Raw genomic sequence first — 22,789 nt, 5'->3', positions numbered from 1 at the left:
CTTCCGTCTGGCCACCCATCATAAATGCCTGATTGGTGGAGTACTGCAGAGACGGTTGTCCTTCTGGAAGTATCTCCCATCTGCACAGAGGAACTCTGTCAGAGTGACCATCGGGTTGTTGGTCACCTCCCTGACCAAGGCCCTTCTCCCCAGATTGCTCAGTTTGGCTGGGCGGCCAGCTCTAGGAAGTCTTTGTGGTTCCAAACTTCTTCCATTTAAGAATGATGGAGGCCACTGTGTTCTTGGGGACCTTCAATGCTGTAGACAATTTTTGGTATTCCTTTGACCTCGTGGCTTGGTTTTTGCTCTTACATGCACTGTAAACTGTGGGACCATATATAGACAGGTGTGTGCCTTTCCAAACCATGTCCAATCAATTCAATTTACCACAGATGGAGTCCAATCAAGTTGTAGAAACATCTCAAGGATGATCAATGGAAACAGGATGCACTTGGGCTCAATTTCAAGTCTCATAGCGAAGGGTCTGAATACTGATGTCAATAAGTTATAATTGTAATACATTTGCAATATTTTTTTATATATTTTTTATATTACTGGGTATTGTGTGTAGATTGATGAGGAAAAACACATACTTAATACATTTTGGAATAAGGCTGTGTAACGTAACAAAATGTGGAAAAAGTGAAGGGGTCAGAATATTTTCCCGAATGCTCTGTATATTTACAGTACCGGTCAAAAGTTTAGACACACCTGCTCATTCAAGGGTTTTTTCTTTATTTTTACTATTTTCTACAGTGTAGAATAATAGCGAAGACGTCAACACTATGAAATAACACACATGGAATCATCATCATCAATATATTTTATTTTTAAGATTCTTCACGTCTACTCCTGCTCCCCTCTCCGGCGCTCGACGTCGCCAGTTTACTCATTATTACCTTCCACCATCTTTACTCACACCCACTCCTCATTAACTCACCTGGACATCCATCACCTTCCTGATTACCTCCCCTATATATATGTCACTTCCTCTTGGTTCTTTCCAACAGGTGTTATTGACTCTGTTTCTGTTTTTAATGTCTGTACGCTTTTCCTGTTTCTTGTTTTGTAGGTTTTTTTATTTCTTAAACAGTTGTTCTCTGGCTGTGGGCTACAGACCCAGTCCACACGGTCTCCTCTTTCTCCCTGTGGAGACTAGTGTATAGTAATAAACATAAACTGAATCCGGGTAGTCACGGTGACGCATAGCAGCACAGGGACTGTTAGAAAGGAGGCCGGGTCAGTCCTCTCTCTCTCTCTCTTTCCCCACCATTTCATCCCTCCCTTTATCTCTCTTCCGCGCTCCCTCACTCAGATCCACTGTATCAGATTTGTCCAGTGGATATACTGTCTAAGGGCAGAGGAGAGGACTAAGGGCAGAGGAGAGGACTAAGGGCAGAGGATAGGACTAAGGGCAGAAGAGAGGACTAAGGACAGAGGAAAGGACTAAGGGCAGAGGAGAGGACTAAGGACAGAGAAGAGGACTAAGGACAGAGGAGAGGACTAAGTACAGAGGAAAGGACTGAGGAGAGGAGAGGACTAAGGGCAGAGAAGAGGACTAAGGACAGAGGAAAGGACTGAGGAGAGGACAGGACTAAGGGCAGAGGAGAGGACTAAGGGCAGAGAAGAGGACTAAGGACAGAGGAAAGGACTGAGGAGAGGACAGGACTAAGGGCAGAGGAGAGGACTAAGGGCAGAGGAGAGGACTAAGGGCAGAGAAGAGGACTAAGGACAGAGGAAAGGACTGACGAGAGGAGAAAGGATTCTGAGAGGTCTGGTGAACGGTAAGTTCATAAACTGTGTCTTTTTAACAGGAACAGAAGAGGTCAGTGAGCCAGTGGGATCATCACTGATGTTGAACTACTTTTCTCAACACTCGTTAGTTACAACATCCTACTAATAGTTTTTACTGGTGTGGGCTTTCCTCTCCGAACCAGGAGAGCCAACTCTGGGACAGCTTGTTTGTGAACAGACATGAACTATGGGACAGAAACGAACTCTAGTAGAGTCTGTGAATTGAAACTCTCGAATAGTTAACGGATATTAACTAACTCTAGTAGAGTCTGTGAATTGAAACTCTAGAATAGTTAACGGATATAAACTAACTCTAGTAGAGTCTGTGAATTGAAACTCTCGAATAGTTAACGGATATTAAACTAACTCTAGTAGAGTCTGTGAATTGAAACTCTCGAATAGTTAACGGATATTAAACTAACTCTAGTAGAGTCTGTGAATTGAAACTCTAGAATAGTTAACGGATATAAACTAACTCTAGGACAGTTTGTTCATGGACAGAGTCAGACGTCATCTAAGCAGCAGAGACTCTGGAGGAATGTGTTCTCTCCAAGCGTACCATGTCCAGGCAGGGAGAGAGAGAGCGAGATGTTTCCCCATCTAAGCAGCAGAGACTCTGGAGGAATGTGTTCTCTCCAAGCGTACCATGTCCAGGCAGGGAGAGAGAGTGAGATGTTTCCCCATCTAAGCAGCAGAGACTCTGGAGGAATGTGTTCTCTCCAAGCGTACCATGCCCAGGCAGGGAGAGAGAGAGCGAGATGTTTCCCCTGCCACGGTAACTGTCTATCCCAGGGCACTGCCTGTTGACACTGCAGTTAGTTTAACTCATACGGAGAGACTTGCACTGAAAACAGGGGTCCTCACAGAATATTAATATTTCATATGAGTAGATATCAGTGATTCTCATTCGGATAAATTGACACAGGGAACAGAGTAGGTATCAGTGAATCTCAAAAGGTTGACAATGATTGTCAGGACCTACGTTTGAGTCGTGTAATTATAATTAAAATATGTAATTATTTTCGGTGTCACAGCTGAACATTAGGGACTGCTTAGAAACGTTGACTTTTGTTTACTCGGTGAGATCAGACAGTTTTGTGCTCTTTGACCTAAGATAGGTCAAAGAGCACGAAACAGTCTGCATGTCTTAAAACATGCAGAGAAGGCTAAGGTTAGCTTTGCCTAGCTTTATCAAGCAATGTCATTACAGCTGGTCTTCCTGAGGCGCTATGAATAGCTTGTCCATTGACTGGTTCTGCTACACGTCGTGTTGTGATAATGTACTCTGTAATGTAATCTATGGAATGCTAGTAGTCAGAGTGTCAGAGCCAAAGGCTTTCATGAAATGCTTATACAAGCACAGGCTAGACGGTGTCACGGCCAGGATAGAGGGTGTCACAGCCAGGCTAGAAGGTGTCACGGCCAGGATAGAGGGTGTCACAGCCAGGATAGAGGGTGTCAGAGCCAGGCTAGACAGTGTCACGGCCAGGCTAGAGGGTGTCAGAGCCAGGCTAGAGGGTGTCACAGCCAGGCTAGAGGGTGTCACAGCCAGGCTAGAGGGTGTCACAGCCAGGCTAGAGGGTGTCACAGCCAGGCTAGAGGGTATCACAGCCAGGCTAGAGGGTGTCACAGTGTTTATGTGAATTTACATTTACATTTAAGTCATTTAGCAGACGCTCTTATCCAGAGAATGCTTGAGTATGAGGATCTGAGTGAATGTGTGTGTTCCTAAGAATGAGATAGTTGTTTAGTCATATTGATGTAATAAGCCCCCCCCATAACCCTTACCCCGCCTGACCCCTCCCCTCCCCTTACCCCCCTCCTCCCTCCCCCATAACCCTTACCCCGCCTGACCCCTCCCCCATAACCCTTACCCCCTCCTCCCTCCCCCCATAACCCTTACCCCGCCTGACCCCTCCCCCATAACCCTTACCCCCCTCCTCCCTCCCCCATAACCCTTACCCCGCCTGACCCCTCCCCCATAACCCTTACCCCCTCCTCCCTCCCCCATAACCCTTACCCCGCCTGACCCCTCCCCCATAACCCTTACCCCCTCCTCCCTCCCCCATAACCCTTACCCCGCCTGAGCCCTCCCCCATAACCCTTACCCCCCTCCTCCCTCCCCCATAACCCTTACCCCCCCTCCCCCATAACCCTTACCCCCCTCCTCCCTCCCCCCATAACCCTTAAGCCCCCTCCCCTATAACCCTTACCCGCCTGACCCCTCCCCCATAACCCTTACTCCCCCTCCCCCATAACCCTTACCCCGCCTGAACCCTCCCCCTATAACCCTTACCCCGCCTGACCCCTCCCCTCATAACCCTTACCCCCCTCCCCATAACCCTTACCCCGCCTGACCCCTCCCCCTATAACCCTTACCCCCGCCTGACCCCTCCCCTCATAACCCTTACCCGCCTGACCCCTCCCCCATAACCCTTACCCCCTCCCCCACAACCCTTACCCTGCCTGACCCCTCCCCCATAACCCTTACCCCCTCCCCCATAACCCTTACCCCGCCTGAACCCTCCCCCATAACCCTTACCCCCTGACCCCTCCCCCATAACCCTTACCCGCCTGACCCCTCCCCTCATAACCCTTACCCCGCCTGACCCCTCCCCTCATAACCCTTACCCCGCCTGACCCCTCCCCATAACCCTTACCCCCTCCCCCATAACCCTTACCCCGCCTGAACCCTCCCCCATAACCCTTACCCCCTCCCCCATAACCCTAACCCCCTCCCCCATAACCCTTACCCGCCTGACCTCTCCCCATAACACTTACCCCCTCCCCCATAACCCTTACCCCGCCTGAACCCTCCCCCATAACCCTTACCCCCTCCCCCCATAACCCTTACCCCCTCCCCCCCATAACCCTTACCCGCCTGACCTCTCCTCCATAACACTTACCCCCCCTCCCCCATAACCCTTACCCCGCCTGAACCCTCCCCCATAACCCTTACCCCCTCCCCCATAACCCTTAACCGCCTGACCCCTCCCCTCATAACCCTTACCCGCCTGACCCCTCCCCCATAACCCTTAACCCACCGCCCCCATAACCCTTACCTTCCCCTCCCCCTCCCCCATAACCCTTACCCCGCCTGACCCCTCCCCTCATAACCCTTAACCGCCTGACCCCTCCCCATAACCCTTACCCCCCTCCTCCCTCCCCCCATAACCCTTACTCCCCCTCCCCCATAACCCTTACCCCGCCTGACCCCTCCCCCTATAACCCTTACCCCGCCTTACCCCTCCCCTCATAACCCTTACCCCGCCTGACCCCTCCCCTATAACCCTTACCCCGCCTGACCCCTCCCCTCATAACCCTTACCACCCCTCCCCCATAACCCTTACCCCGCCTGACCCCTCCCCTCATAACCCTTACCCGCCTGACCCCTCCCCCATAACCCTTAACCCCCTCCCCCATAACCCTTACCTTCCCCTCCCCTCCCCCCATAACCTTTACCCCGCCTGACCCCTCCCCTCATAACCCTTAACCGCCTGACCCCTCCCCTCATAACCCTTACCCGCCTGACCCCTCCCCCATAACCCTTACCCCCCTCCCCCATAACCCTTACCCCGCCTGAACCCTCCCCCATAACCCTTACCCCCTCCCCCATAACCCTTACCCGCCTGACCCCTCCCCTCATAACCCTTCCCCGCCTGACCCCTCCCCCATAACCCTTAAACCCCCTCCCCCATAACCCTTACCTTCCCCTCCCCCCCCCCCATAACCCTTACCCCGCCTGACCCCTCCCCATAACCCTTAACCGCCTGACCCCTCCCCCATAACCCTTACCCCCCCCTCCCCCATAACCCTTACCCCCTCCCCCCATAACCCTTACCCCCCCTCCCCCCTCCTCCATAACCCTTACCCCGCCTGACCCTTCCCCCATAACCCTTACCCCGCCTGACCCCTCCCCCCCATAACCCTTACCCCGCCTGACCCCTACCCCATAACCCTTACCCCGCCTGACCCCTCCCCTCATAACCCTTACCCCGCCTGACCCCTCCCCCATAACCCTTACCCCCTCCCCCATAACCCTTACCCCGCCTGAACCCTCCCCCATAACCCTTACCCCCTCCCCCATAACCCTTACCCGCCTGACCTCTCCCCCATAACACTTACCCCCTCCCCCATAACCCTTACCCCGCCTGAACCCTCCCCATAACCCTTACCCCCTCGCCCATAACCCTTAACCGCCTGACCCCTCCCCTCATAACCCTTACCCGCCTGACCCCTCCCCCATAACCCTTAACCAACCTCCCCCATAACCCTTACCTTCCCCCTCCCCCATAACCCTTACCCCGCCTGACCCCTCCCCTCATAACCCTTAACCGCCTGACCCCTCCCCCATAACCCTTACCCCCTCCTCCCTCCCCCATAACCCTTACTCCCCTCCCCCATAACCCTTACCCCGCCTGACCCCTCCCCTATAACCCTTACCCCGCCTGACCCCTCCCCTCATAACCCTTACCCCGCCTGACCCCTCCCCCTATAACCCTTACCCCACCTGACCCCTCCCCTCATAACCCTTACCACCCCTCCCCCATAACCCTTACCCCGCCTGACCCCTCCCCTCATAACCCTTACCCGCCTGACCCCTCCCCCATAACCCTTAACCCCCTCCCCCATAACCCTTACCTTCCCCTCCCCCTCCCCCCCCATAACCTTTACCCCGCCTGACCCCTCCCCTCATAACCCTTAACCGCCTGACTCCTCCCCTCATAACCCTTACCCGCCTGACCCCTCCCCCATAACCCTTACCCCCTCCCCCATAACCCTTACCCCGCCTGAACCCTCCCCCATAACCCTTACCCCCTCCCCCATAACCCTTACCCGCCTGACCCCTCCCCTCATAACCCTTACCCGCCTGACCCCTCCCCCATAACCCTTAACCCCCTCCCCCATAACCCTTACCTTACCCTCCCCCTCCCCCATAACCCTTACCCCGCCTGACGCCTCCCCCATAACCCTTACCCCGCCTGACCCCTCCCCTCATAACCCTTACCCCGCCTGACCCCTCCCCCTATAACCCTTACCCCGCCTGACGCCTCCCCCATAACCCTTACCCCGCCTGACGCCTCCCCCATAACCCTTACCCCGCCTGACGCCTCCCCCATAACCCTTACCCCCCATAACCCTTACCCCCCATAACCCTTACCCCCCCATAACCCTTACCCCCCTCCCCCCCCATAACCCTTACCCCCTCCCCCTCCCCCTCCCCCCATAACCCTTACCCCCTCCCCCTCCCCCTCCCCCCATAACCCTTACCCCCTCCCCCCCCTCCCCCCCCATAACCCTTACCCCCCTCCCCCTCCCCCCATAACCCTTACCCCCTCCCCCTCCCCCCATAACCACACCATAATGGGTTAGGACAGATCCAGCCACACCATAATGGGGTAGGACAGATCCAGCCACACCATAATGGGTTAGGACAGATCCAGCCACACCATAATGGGTTAGGACAGATTCAGCCACACCTTAGTGGGTTAGGACAGATCCAGCCACACCTTAGTGGGTTAGGACAGATCCAGCCACACCATAATGGGTTAGGACAGATTCAGCCACACCTTAGTGGATTAGGACAGATCCAGCCACACCTTAGTGGATTAGGACAGATCCAGCCACACCTTAGTGGATTAGGACAGATCCAGCCACACCTTAGTGGGTTAGGACAGATCCAGCCACACCTTAGTGGGTTAGGACAGATCCAGCCACACCTTAGTGGGTTAGGACAGAACCAGCCACACCTTGGTGGATTAGGACAGATCCAGCCACACCTTAGTGGGTTAGGACAGATCCAGCCACACCTTAGTGGGTTAGGACAGATCCAGCCACACCTTAGTGGGTTAGGACAGAACCAGCCACACCTTAGTGGGTTAGGACAGATCCAGCCACACCTTAGTGGGTTAGGACAGATCCAGCCACACCTTAGTGGGGTAGGACAGATCCAGCCACACCATAATGGGTTAGGACAGATCCAGCCACACCATAATGGGTTAGGACAGATCCAGCCACACCATAATGGGTTAGGACAGATCCAGCCACACCTTAGTGGGTTAGGACAGATCCAGCCACACCTTAGTGGGGTAGGACAGATCCAGCCACACCATAATGGGTTAGGACAGATCCAGCCACACCATAATGGGTTAGGACAGATCCAGCCAGACCTTAGTGGGGAAGGACAGATCCAGCCACACCATAATGGGTTAGGACAGATCCAGCCACACCATAATGGGTTAGGACAGATCCAGCCACACCATAATGGGTTAGGACAGATCCAGCCACACCATAATGGGTTAGGACAGATCCAGCCACACCATAATGGGTTAGGACAGATCCAGCCACACCTGAGGGAGATGGATGACCTGTTGAAGAGCTGTGAGGACATGACAGGTGTGTCCTTCAACTCCCGCCTGTCCACCAGGTACACAGATACTAACCTGACTGGACCAGCTCAGAACCAGAACCAGTCAGACATACACCTGACTGGACCAGCTCAGAACCAGAACCAGTCAGACATACACCTGACTGGACCAGCTCAGAACCAGAACCAGTCAGACATACACCTGACTGGACCAGCTCAGAACCAGAACCAGTCAGACACACACCTGACTGGGCCAGCTCAGAACAAGAACCAGTCAGACACACACCTGACTGGACCAGCTCAGAACAAGAACCAGTCAGACACACACCTGACTGGACCAGCTCCGAACCAGTCAGATATACAGAAGATGGATGCTATGATGGGGAGCTGTGGTGGTAATGACCGTCACACAGGTGCCTCCATCCTGACCTACACAGACACACACATGGAGGAGTCTAGGAACCAGTGCCAAATTCACCTGAAGGAGGTGGAATCCATTTTGGATCAGACTGGAGCCACAGGAGCCGCTGTCCAGCCTCAGTTGCCTCCTCTTACCTCTGCAGGCACTCAGCTGAGTGGGACTATGGCTGAGTATCAGACAGAGCTAATGGGGATGCTGGCCATGTTAGAGAACTGTACAGAGGAGACGGGAATTACTTTTGACCCTTTAGAGTGGACTTACCCCAGCTTACCAAAAGGATTTTGCCAACACAACACCAACATGAATGAGGTAACACAAGACAGACACATGGACAGAGGACTAACAACACAAGGACTCATGGAGTCTGTGGGGAATACCAAGACTGAAGGACTAGAGTCGGGGAGAGGTGTGGATCTGAAGCCATATTTGGGCAGTACCTTTGGCCAATTTGAGCCCCAAAGCTATCAAGCTATCTCGACAAAAAGACATTCAGATTTGTTAGGAGACTGTGGAGAAACATGCACAAGAGGACTCATGTACATGGTGTGTGAAGAGGACACAGACAGGGGCACAGAGGGGGACATGATGGGAGACCAACCACTAGAGACAGAGGTGGGAGGGGTGGAGATGAGGGGAGGTCTACAACTAGAGACAGGAGTGGGAGGTGTGGAGTTGAGGGGAGGGGTGGAGTTGAGGGGAGGTCTACAACTAGAGACAGAGGTGGGAGGGGTGGAGATGAGGGGAGGTCCACAACTAGAGACAGGGGTGGAAGGGGTGGAGTTGAGGGGGGGGTGGAGATGAGGGGAGGCCAACAACTAGAGACAGGGGTGGAAGGGGTGGAGTTGAGGGGAGGGGTGGAGTTGAGGGGAGGGGTGGAGTTGAGGGGAGGGGTGGAGATGAGGGGAGGGGTGGAGATGAGGGGAGGGGTGGAGTTGAGGGGAGGGGTGGAGATGAGGGGAGGGGTGGAGTTCAGGGGAGATCTACAACTAGAGACAGAGTTGGGAGGGGTGGAGTTGAGGGGAGGCCAACAACTAGAGACAGAGTTGGGAGGTGTGGAGTTCAGGGGAGGGGTGGAGTTGAGGGAGGCCAACAACTAGAGACAGAGGTGGGAGGTGTGGAGTTCAGGGAGATCAACAACTAGAGACAGAGGTGGAAGTGCTGGAGTTGAGGGGAGGCCAACAACTAGAGACAGAGGTGGAAGTGCTGGAGTTGAGGGGAGGGGTGGAGTTGAGGGGAGGGGGTGGAGATGAGGGAGGGTGGAGATGAGGGGAGGGGTGGAGTTGAGGGAGGGGTGGAGATGAGGGGAGGGGTGGAGTTGAGGGAGGGGTGGAGATGAGGGGAGGCCAACAACTAGAGACAGAGGTGGGAGGTGTGGAGTTCAGGGGAGGCCAACAACTAGAGACAGAGGTGGAAGTGCTGGAGTTGAGGGGAGGGGGTGGAGTTGAGGGAGGGGGTGGAGATGAGGGGAGGGGTGGAGATGAGGGGAGGGGTGGAGTTGAGGGGAGGGGTGGAGTTGAGGGGAGGGGTGGAGATGAGGGGAGGCCAACAACTAGAGACAGAGGTGGGAGGTGTGGAGTTCAGGGGAGATCTACAACTAGAGACAGAGTTGGGAGGTGTGGAGTTCAGGGGAGGGGTGGAGTTGAGGGGAGATCAACAACTAGAGACAGAGGTGGAAGTGCTGGAGTTGAGGGGAGGCCAACAACTAGAGACAGAGGTGGAAGTGCTGGAGTTGAGGGGAGGCCAACAACTAGAGACAGAGGTGGAAGTGCTGGAGTTGAGGGGAGGGGTGGAGTTGAGGGGAGGCCAACAACTAGAGACAGAGGTGGGAGGTGTGGAGTTCAGGGGAGATCTACAACTAGAGACAGAGTTGGGAGGGGTGGAGTTGAGGGGTTCTGTGCAGGAGTTGGGTACTGTGCTAGAGGGCTGCATCGAGGAGGTGGGGAGACTGGAGAAGAGACGGGATGAACTGATGGGAGAGCTGCAGGCACTAAGGGAGGAGAAGACAGGGACAGAGGAAGGGAGAGAAGGAGGGCAAGCAGCACAGTTAAGGCAGGTGCTAAATATTGAAGCAGATGGGAGGAGGGAGGCGCGGATGAGGGAGTGGCAGTCTTTGAGGGCTGAGAGGAGTGAGGAGGAGATGAGGTTGTCCAGTGTGCATCTGGAGAGGCAGGGTCTTCAGGAGGACATGAGGAGGCTGAAGAGGAGGCTGTTCTCTGTCGCCAGGGAGTGTGCTCACAACCAGGTCATCCTGGTAAGCCAGCAGCGTGAGGTGGCCCAGCTCAACAAGGAACAGGTAGAGACAAGAGTGTTCTTCTGATCATTCCAGAACCTAATGAGCATTCATGAAACGTCTGGGTGTTCCAGCACCTTCTGAGCTTTTAGACAACCTTCTGAATGTTCCAATGTTCTAGAACCTTCTGAGCGTTCTATATAATTCCGGGGAGTTAGGATCTATATGAGTGTTCTGGAGCATTCTAAATTGTCCAGAATAGAGTGTTCCAGAACCGTCAGAGAATTCTGGAACCTTGGTGTTTCAGAACCACGTGTTCGAGAACAACTACGGCTTCATCAGAGCTCAGAGAAGGCAATGAGTTTCTCTCATGTCCCTCTCTCTCCCCCCGTCTGTCTCTCTCTGTCTCTCCGTCTCTCACTCTCTCTCTTCCCCAGATGGAACTCGACACACTGATCATCCAGCTGACTGAGGAGGTGTCTCAGCTCCGCTCCACCCACCAGACCCAGCTCTCCACCTTTCAGTCCCAGCTCCAGACACACAGCCAGACACCCAACCCCATAGAGGAGCTGACCCAGAGCAAGAGGACCGCTTGTGGGGACATACAGCAGTACCTGCAGGGGGTGCTCAAGGCCCTGGAGGAAAGGTATTCTCTCTCAACATTGCCAGGTGTTATCAAAACCCCAAGGTGATCTCTAGTCAAGCATGGCACTAGGATTGACAGTTATGATGTATGCAATAATCATGACTGATACTATAATCATTACTCATTTATCATGATGCCAACTTCCATTATACCAAATCAAAGTTTATTGGTCACGTACACATATGTGCAGATGTTACGGCAGGTGCAAAGAAGTGCATTATCCTCTCTCCTCCTCCCCCAGGTATGAGCCAATGCTGCTGGCCCTGTTGAAGCGGAGGGAGAGGACGTCAGAGGCCCAGGTGAAGGCCAGGCAGCAGGCCCGGGAGTTGAGGGCCCGTCGGGGGCCCCTGAGGGAGGAGGGACAGAGGCTGGGGCTGCAGAGAGCCTGCCTAAAGGAGAGACTCGTACTGATGGAGACCCACAGGAGAGAGGACGTAGAGCAGTACAGGGTACGGAGTGATGAAGGGAGAGATGGAATAAGGTCAGGGTTGGAATTACAAGGCTGTCCAGAAATGCTTCACACTCATAACAAATCCCTCCAACATACACAGACATAGATTAAAAACACCAGCCTTTCAGTTCATTATAAACACTCATGTCAGGTTTATGAACACTCATGTCAGGTTTATGAACACTCATGTCAGGTTTATGACCACTCATGTCAGGTTTTATGAACACTCATGTCAGGTTTATGACCACTCATGTCAGGTTTTATGAACACTCATGTCAGGTTTATGACCACTCATGTCAGGTTTATGAACACTTATGTCAGGTTTATGACCACTCATGTCAGGTTTATGAACACTTATGTCAGGTTTATGACCACTCATGTCAGGTTTATAAACACTTATGTCAGGTTTATGACCACTCATGTCAGGTTTCTGAACACTCATGTCAGGTTTATGAACACTTATGTCAGGTTTATGACCACTCATGTCAGGTTTTATGAACACTCATGTCAGGTTTATGACCACTCATGTCAGGTTTATGAACACTCATGTCAGGTTTATGAACACTCATGTCAGGTTTATGAACACTTATGTCAGGTTTATGAACACTCATGTCAGGTTTATGACCACTCATGTCAGGTTTATGAACACTCATGTCAGGTTTTATGAACACTCATGTCAGGTTTATGAACACTCATGTCAGGTTTATGAACACTCATGTCAGGTTTATGAACACTTATGTCAGGTTTATGAACACTTATGTCAGGTTTATGAACACTCATGTCAGGTTTATGAACACTCATGTCAGGTTTATGAACACTTATGTCAGGTTTATGAACACTCATGTCAGGTTTATGAACACTTATGTCAGGTTTATGAACACTCATATGAACACTCATGTCAGGTTTATGAACACTCATATGAACACTCATGTCAGGTTTATGAACACTCATATCAGGGTTATGACCACTCATGTCAGGTTTATGACCACTCATGTCAGGTTTATGAACACTCATGTCAGGGTTATGAACACTCATATCAGGTTTATGAACACTCATGTAAGGTTTATGACCACTTATGTCAGGTTTATGAACACTCATGTCAGGTTTATGAACACTCATATCAGGGTTATGAACACTCATATCAGGGTTATGACCACTCATGTCAGGTTTATGACCACTCATGTCAGGTTTATGAACACTCATGTCAGGTTTATGAACACTTATGTCAGGTTTATGAACACTCATGTCAGGTTTATGAACACTCATGTCAGGTTTATGAACACTTATGTCAGGTTTATGAACACTCATATGAACACTCATGTCAGGTTTATGAACACTCATATGAACACTCATGTCAGGTTTATGAACACTCATATCAGGGTTATGACCACTCATGTCAGGTTTATGACCACTCATGTCAGGTTTATGAACACTCATGTCAGGTTTATGAACACTTATGTCAGGTTTATGAACACTCATGTCAGGTTTATGACCACTTATGTCAGGTTTATGAACACTCATGTCAGGTTTATGAACACTCATATCAGGGTTATGAACACTCATATCAGGGTTATGACCACTCATGTCAGGTTTATGACCACTCATGTCAGGTTTATGAACACTCATGTCAGGTTTATGAACACTTATGTCAGGTTTATGAACACTCATGTCAGGTTTATGAACACTCATGTCAGGTTCATGAACACTTATGTCAGGTTTATGAACACTTATGTCAGGTTTATGAACACTCATGTCAGGTTTATGAACACTCATATGAACACTCATGTCAGGTTTATGAACACTCATATGAACACTCATGTCAGGTTTATGAACACTTATGTCAGGTTTATGAACACTCATATGAACACTTATGTCAGGTTTATTAACACTTATGTCAGGTTTATGAACACTCATGTCAGGTTTATGAACACTCATGTCAGGTTTATGAACACTCATATCAGGGTTATGAACACTCATATCAGGGTTATGACCACTCATATCAGGGTTATGACCACTCATGTCAGGTTTATGACCACTCATGTCAGGTTTATGAACACTCATGTCAGGTTTATGAACACTCATATGAACACTCATGTCAGGTTTATGAACACTTATGTCAGGTTTATGAACACTCATGTCAGGTTTATGACCACTCATGTCAGGTTTATGAACACTTATGTCAGGTTTATGAACACTCATGTCAGGTTTATGAACACTCATGTCAGGTTTATGAACTGAACACTCATGTCAGGTTTATGAACACTCATGTCAGGGTTATGAACACTCATGTCAGGGTTATGAACACTCATGTCAGGTTTATGAACACTCATATGAACACTCATGTCAGGTTTATGACCACTCATGTCAGGTTTATGAACACTTATGTCAGGTTTATGACCACTCATGTCAGGTTTATGAACACTTATGTCAGGTTTATGACCACTCATGTCAGGTTTATAAACACTGATGTCAGGTTTATGACCACTCATGTCAGGTTTATGAACACTCATGTCAGGTTTATGAACACTCATGTCAGGTTTATGAACACTCATGTCAGGTTTATGAACACTCATGTCAGGTTTATGAACACTTATGTCAGGTTTATGAACACTCATGTCAGGTTTATGAACACTCATGTCAGGTTTATGAACACTTATGTCAGGTTTATGAACACTCATATCAGGGTTATGAACACTCATGTCAGGTTTTATGAACACTCATGTCAGGTTTATGAACACTCATGTCAGGTTTATGACCACTCATGTCAGGTTTATGAACACTCATGTCAGGTTTATGAACACTTATGTCAGGTTTATGAACACTCATGTCAGGTTTATGACCACTTATGTCAGGTTTATGAAAAACTCATATGAACACTTATGTCAGGTTTATGAACACTCATGTCAGGTTTATGAACACTCATATCAGGGTTATGAACACTCATATCAGGGTTATGACCACTCATGTCAGGTTTATGACCACTCATGTCAGGTTTATGAACAATCATGTCAGGTTTATGAACACTTATGTCAGGTTTATGAACACTCATGTCAGGTTTATGACCACTCATGTCAGGTTTATGAACACTTATGTCAGGTTTATGAACACTCATGTCAGGTTTATGAACACTCATGTCAGGTTTATGAACTGAACACTCATGTCAGGTTTATGAACACTCATGTCAGGGTTATGAACACTCATGTCAGGGTTATGAACACTCATGTCAGGTTTATGAACACTCATATGAACACTCATGTCAGGTTTATGACCACTCATGTCAGGTTTATGAACACTTATGTCAGGTTTATGACCACTCATGTCAGGTTTATGAACACTTATGTCAGGTTTATGACCACTCATGTCAGGTTTATAAACACTTATGTCAGGTTTATGACCACTCATGTCAGGTTTATGAACACTCATGTCAGGTTTATGAACACTTATGTCAGGTTTATGACCACTCATGTCAGGTTTTATGAACACTCATGTCAGGTTTATGACCACTCATGTCAGGTTTATGAACACTCATGTCAGGTTTATGAACACTTATGTCAGGTTTATGAACACTCATGTCAGGTTTATGACCACTCATGTCAGGTTTATGAACACTCATGTCAGGGTTATGAACACTCATATCAGGTTTATGAACACTCATGTCAGGTTTATGACCACTTATGTCAGGTTTATGAACACTCATGTCAGGTTTATGAACACTCATATCAGGGTTATGAACACTCATATCAGGGTTATGACCACTCATGTCAGGTTTATGACCACTCATGTCAGGTTTATGAACACTCATGTCAGGTTTATGAACACTTATGTCAGGTTTATGAACACTCATGTCAGGTTTATGAACACTCATGTCAGGTTTATGAACACTTATGTGAGGTTTATGAACACTCATGTCAGGTTTATGAACACTTATGTCAGGTTTATGAACACTCATATGAACACTCATGTCAGGTTTATGAACACTCATATGAACACTCATGTCAGGTTTATGAACACTCATATCAGGGTTATGACCACTCATGTCAGGTTTATGACCACTCATGTCAGGTTTATGAACACTCATGTCAGGTTTATGAACACTTATGTCAGGTTTATGAACACTCATGTCAGGTTTATGACCACTTATGTCAGGTTTATGAACACTCATGTCAGGTTTATGAAAACTCATATCAGGGTTATGAACACTCATATCAGGGTTATGACCACTCATGTCAGGTTTATGACCACTCATGTCAGGTTTATGAACACTCATGTCAGGTTTATGAACACTTATGTCAGGTTTATGAACACTCATGTCAGGTTTATGAACACTCATGTCAGGTTCATGAACACTTATGTCAGGTTTATGAACACTTATGTCAGGTTTATGAACACTCATGTCAGGTTTATGAACACTCATATGAACACTCATGTCAGGTTTATGAACACTCATATGAACACTCATGTCAGGTTTATGAACACTTATGTCAGGTTTATGAACACTCATATGAACACTTATGTCAGGTTTATTAACACTTATGTCAGGTTTATGAACACTCATGTCAGGTTTATGAACACTCATGTCAGGTTTATGAACACTTATGTCAGGTTTATGAACACTCATATCAGGGTTATGAACACTCATGTCAGGTTTTATGAACACTCATGTCAGGTTTATGAACACTCATGTCAGGTTTATGACCACTCATGTCAGGTTTATGAACACTCATGTCAGGTTTATGAACACTTATGTCAGGTTTATGAACACTCATGTCAGGTTTATGACCACTTATGTCAGGTTTATGAAAAACTCATATGAACACTTATGTCAGGTTTATGAACACTCATGTCAGGTTTATGAACACTCATATCAGGGTTATGAACACTCATATCAGGTTATGACCACTCATGTCAGGTTTATGACCACTCATGTCAGGTTTATGAACAATCATGTCAGGTTTATGAACACTTATGTCAGGTTTATGAACACTCATGTCAGGTTTATGACAGGTTTATGAACACTCATGTCAGGTTTATGAACACTCATGTCAGGTTTATGAACACTCATGTCAGGTTTATAACACTCATGTCAGGTTTATGAACTGAACACTCATGTCAGGTTTATGAACACTCATGTCAGGGTTATGAACACTCATGTCAGGGTTATGAACACTCATGTCAGGTTTATGAACACTCATATGAACACTCATGTCAGGTTTATGACCACTCATGTCAGGTTTATGAACACTTATGTCAGGTTTATGACCACTCATGTCAGGTTTATGAACACTTATGTCAGGTTTATGACCACTCATGTCAGGTTTATAAACACTGATGTCAGGTTTATGACCACTCATGTCAGGTTTATGAACACTCATGTCAGGTTTATGAACACTCATGTCAGGTTTATGAACACTCATGTCAGGTTTATGAACACTCATGTCAGGTTTATGAACACTTATGTCAGGTTTATGAACACTCATGTCAGGTTTATGAACACTCATGTCAGGTTTATGAACACTTATGTCAGGTTTATGAACACTCATATCAGGGTTATGAACACTCATGTCAGGTTTTATGAACACTCATGTCAGGTTTATGAACACTCATGTCAGGTTTATGACCACTCATGTCAGGTTTATGAACACTCATGTCAGGTTTATGAACACTTATGTCAGGTTTATGAACACTCATGTCAGGTTTATGACCACTTATGTCAGGTTTATGAACACTCATATGAACACTTATGTCAGGTTTATGAACACTCATGTCAGGTTTATGAACACTCATATCAGGGTTATGAACACTCATATCAGGGTTATGACCACTCATGTCAGGTTTATGACCACTCATGTCAGGTTTATGAACAATCATGTCAGGTTTATGAACACTTATGTCAGGTTTATGAACACTCATGTCAGGTTTATGACCACTCATGTCAGGTTTATGAACACTTATGTCAGGTTTATGAACACTCATGTCAGGTTTATGAACACTCATGTCAGGTTTATGAACTGAACACTCATGTCAGGTTTATGAACACTCATGTCAGGGTTATGAACACTCATGTCAGGGTTATGAACACTCATGTCAGGTTTATGAACACTCATATGAACACTCATGTCAGGTTTATGACCACTCATGTCAGGTTTATGAACACTTATGTCAGGTTTATGACCACTCATGTCAGGTTTATGAACACTTATGTCAGGTTTATGACCACTCATGTCAGGTTTATAAACACTTATGTCAGGTTTATGACCACTCATGTCAGGTTTATGAACACTCATGTCAGGTTTATGAACACTTATGTCAGGTTTATGACCACTCATGTCAGGTTTTATGAACACTCATGTCAGGTTTATGACCACTCATGTCAGGTTTATGAACACTCATGTCAGGTTTATGAACACTTATGTCAGGTTTATGAACACTCATGTCAGGTTTATGACCACTCATGTCAGGTTTATGAACACTCATGTCAGGTTTTATGAACACTCATGTCAGGTTTATGAACACTCATGTCAGGTTTATGAACACTCATGTCAGGTTTATGAACACTCATGTCAGGTTTATGAACACTCATGTCAGGTTTATGAACACTTATGTCAGGTTTATGAACACTCATGTCAGGTTTATGAACACTTATGTCAGGTTTATGAACACTCATATGAACACTCATGTCAGGTTTATGAACACTCATATGAACACTCATGTCAGGTTTATGAACACTCATGTCAGGTTTATGAACACTTATGTCAGGTTTATGACCACTCATGTCAGGTTTATAAACACTTATGTCAGGTTTATGACCACTCATGTCAGGTTTATGAACACTCATGTCAGGTTTATGAACACTTATGTCAGGTTTATGACCACTCATGTCAGGTTTTATGAACACTCATGTCAGGTTTATGACCACTCATGTCAGGTTTATGAACACTCATGTCAGGTTTATGAACACTCATGTCAGGTTTATGAACACTTATGTCAGGTTTATGAACACTCATGTCAGGTTTATGACCACTCATGTCAGGTTTATGAACACTCATGTCAGGTTTTATGAACACTCATGTCAGGTTTATGAACACTCATGTCAGGTTTATGAACACTCATGTCAGGTTTATGAACACTCATGTCAGGTTTATGAACACTCATGTCAGGTTTATGAACACTCATATGAACACTCATGTCAGGTTTATGAACACTCATATGAACACTCATGTTAGGTTTATGAACACTCATGTCAGGTTTATGAACACTCATATCAGGGTTATGAACACTCATGTCAGGTTTTATGAACACTCATGTCAGGTTTATGAACACTCATGTCAGGTTTATGACCACTCATGTCAGGTTTATGAACACTCATGTCAGGTTTATGAACACTTATGTCAGGTTTATGAACACTCATGTCAGGTTTATGACCACTTATGTCAGGTTTATGAACACTCATATGAACACTTATGTCAGGTTTATGAACACTCATGTCAGGTTTATGAACACTCATATCAGGGTTATGAACACTCATATCAGGGTTATGACCACTCATGTCAGGTTTATGACCACTCATGTCAGGTTTATGAACACTCATGTCAGGTTTATGAACACTTATGTCAGGTTTATGAACACTCATGTCAGGTTTATGAACACTCATGTCAGGTTCATGAACACTTATGTCAGGTTTATGAACACTTATGTCAGGTTTATGAACACTCATGTCAGGTTTATGAACACTCATATGAACACTCATGTCAGGTTTATGAACTCTCATATGAACACTCATGTCAGGTTTATGAACACTTATGTCAGGTTTATGAACACTCATATGAACACTTATGTCAGGTTTATTAACACTTATGTCAGGTTTATGAACACTCATGTCAGGTTTATGAACACTCATGTCAGGTTTATGAACACTCATATCAGGGTTATGAACACTCATATCAGGGTTATGACCACTCATATCAGGGTTATGACCACTCATGTCAGGTTTATGACCACTCATGTCAGGTTTATGAACACTCATGTCAGGTTTATGAACACTCATGTCAGGTTTATGAACACTTATGTCAGGTTTATGAACACTCATGTCAGGTTTATGAACACTCATGTCAGGTTTATGAACACTCATGTCAGGTTTATGAACACTCATATGAACACTCATGTCAGGTTTATGAACACTTATGTCAGGTTTATGAACACTCATGTCAGGTTTATGACCACTCATGTCAGGTTTATGAACACTTATGTCAGGTTTATGAACACTCATGTCAGGTTTATGAACACTCATGTCAGGTTTATGAACACTCATGTCAGGGTTATGAACACTCATGTCAGGGTTATGAACACTCATGTCAGGTTTATGAACACTCATATGAACACTCATGTCAGGTTTATGACCACTCATGTCAGTATGACCACTCATGTCAGGTTTATGACCACTCATGTCAGGGTTATGAACACTCATATGAACACTCATGTCAGGTTTTATGAACCGTTTCTGAAGCCGTCGTTAGTCCCTTCGTCTCCCTCCCCACAGGAGACAGTGGACAGGCTGGAGGACACTAGCAGAGAGCAGAAGACAAAGCTACAAATCCAGAAGAGGGAAACCAAGGAGACGGAGGAACTGAGAGACAGACTTACTGAAGAACTCCACCTGTACAGGTGAGACAATTAACCCTTTCACGCTCCTAACTCATAATTCACTGATTCTAAAAGCTAATATATGTAACTAGAGACTCTCTGAAAATATGGTTAACAAGGTTGTAAATATGAACTGTAATCTGGTGTGGGTTTTTTTTTCTCTTTAGAGGTATTGTCGAAGACAATAACAAGAATGATGTAAGCAGAGTGCAAGAGAAAAACCACCGGGACAAATAGAAGTGTTTCAGTTTAGGTGACAAGAGACAAACAACCTTTTCTTAGTTCATGAGTCACTTGTTTCCAACAATCATACCATCCTTACAAATGCACTTTATACACCTTTCAGAAGGTTCTATTCTTATTGTAAATAGGAAGTAGAAGCCCAGGAAGTAGAAACCCAGGAAGTAGAAACCCAGGAAATAGAAACCCAGGAAGTAGAAGCCCAGGAAGTAGAAAACCAGGAAAAAGCAAGGCAGCTTTGTACACTGGTAGCTGAAATCTGTGGAGAATTCCCATCAGGTTGGGAAGGGTGTCTGGAGAAAACAAACTCGCTGTCATTCTCATTCTATATGTAAGACATGGTAAAACATCTGTAGAGAAGAAGGTTCTGGAACATTCTGAAGAAAGATGTAATGCATTCTTTATAGTGCAACAAATAAAAGGTGTTCTTTTAAACTAAACTGTGTGTGTGAGATGAGTTAGAGCACAGAGACTTGTGTTCCAAAATGGCACCCTATTCCCTACATAGGGCCCTATTTTTAGATTAGGGCCCTATGTCAAAAGTAGTGCACTATGTAGGGATTAGGGTGCCATATGGGACAGATCGAGGGAGAGGGATGGTGTGCATATAAGGGCAACATGGTGGAATGTTTTTAAACGATGACAGAGGCTAATGGAGTGAGAGTGAGCTCAGAAACAGTGTACCAAATGGCACCCTATTCCCTATGTAGTGCACTACTTTTGACCAGGACCTATAGGGAATGGGGGTGCCATTTTGAATGCAAGATGCCACCCTACCCTAGACTATACACATTAAAGCTATGACCAGTAGAATCACTGTTTGACCTCACAGACAGACGGTTGGTTTTAAGTAAACATCTAAAAGAGGTAGGTTTAAAAATAGTCCCCTTTCTGTATTTAATAAGATTACAGAAGTCATTTGTGTGTCTCCTGGTATATGATTTCACAAGATGGATGATTAACGGAGTGACTCAACCTTTTCAAATGAATGACTTCAGGAAAAAGAGCAACTGCATTAGTATGAATCAGTCTCAGAGGGAGAGAGGTCTTGAAACAGTCTCGCTTTAGGAGGTCTTGAAACAGTCTCGCTTTAGGTCTTGAAACAGTCTCGCTTTAGGTGGTCTTGAAACAGTCTCGCTTTAGGAGGTCTTGAAACAGTCTTGCTGTAGGTCTTGAAACAGTCTCGCTCTAGGTCTTGAAACAGTCTCGTTTTAGGTGGTCTTGAAACTGTCTCGTTTTAGGTGGTCTTGAAACTGTCTCGTTTTAGGTTGTCTTGAAACAGTCTCGCTTTAGGTGGTCTTGAGTCTCGCTCTAGGGGGTCTTGAAACAGTCTCGCTTTAGGTGGTCTTGAAACAGTCTCGCTTTAGGTCTTGAAACAGTCTCGCTTTAGGTGGTCTTGAAACAGTCTCGCTTTAGGAGGTCTTGAAACAGTCTCGCTTTAGGTCTTGAAACAGTCTCGCTTTAGGTGGTCTTGAAACAGTCTCGCTTTAGGAGGTCTTGAAACAGTCTCGCTTTAGGTCTTGAAACAGTCTCGCTCTAGGTCTTGAAACAGTCTCGTTTTAGGTAGTCTTGAAACAGTCTCGCTTTAGGTGGTCTTGAGTCTTGCTCTAGGGGGTCTTGAAACAGTCTCGCTTTAGGTGGTCTTGAAACAGTCTCGCTTTAGGAGGTCTTGAAACAGTCTCGCTTTAGGTCTTGAAACAGTCTCGCTCTAGGTCTTGAAACAGTCTCACTTTAGGTCTTGAAACAGTCTCGCTCTAGGTCTTGAAACAGTCTCGCTCTAGGTCTTGAAACAGTCTCGCTTTAGGAGTTCTTGAAACCACACTAACGGGACATTTCCACCTGTGACTAAGCCTGTAGTATTACCAAATAAAGGCTCAGACGTCTGTTTCCACCTCCACGGACCGTCACTCGTGTCTCACTGGACCACGGCTCTGGCTGGCTTGCTCTGAATGTCATTTACATGACAATGGCTAACTGCACATGAGTTAACACCTTCCCAC

General features: G+C 46.9%; 1 pseudogene; it reads left to right on the top strand.

The window, feature by feature from the left end:
* Window positions 1-10,113: 10,113 nt before the first annotated feature.
* On the top strand, window positions 10,114-21,223 carry LOC115125239 (syncoilin-like; annotated as a pseudogene).
* Window positions 21,224-22,789: the final 1,566 nt, after the last annotated feature.

The sequence above is a fragment of the Oncorhynchus nerka genome, linkage group LG7 (assembly GCF_034236695.1).
Source record: "Oncorhynchus nerka isolate Pitt River linkage group LG7, Oner_Uvic_2.0, whole genome shotgun sequence".
In the NCBI taxonomy this organism is placed as follows: Eukaryota; Metazoa; Chordata; class Actinopteri; order Salmoniformes; family Salmonidae; genus Oncorhynchus; species Oncorhynchus nerka.
Note: the sequence above shows the minus strand (reverse complement) of the source record. Positions and strands in the feature narration are given on the sequence as shown.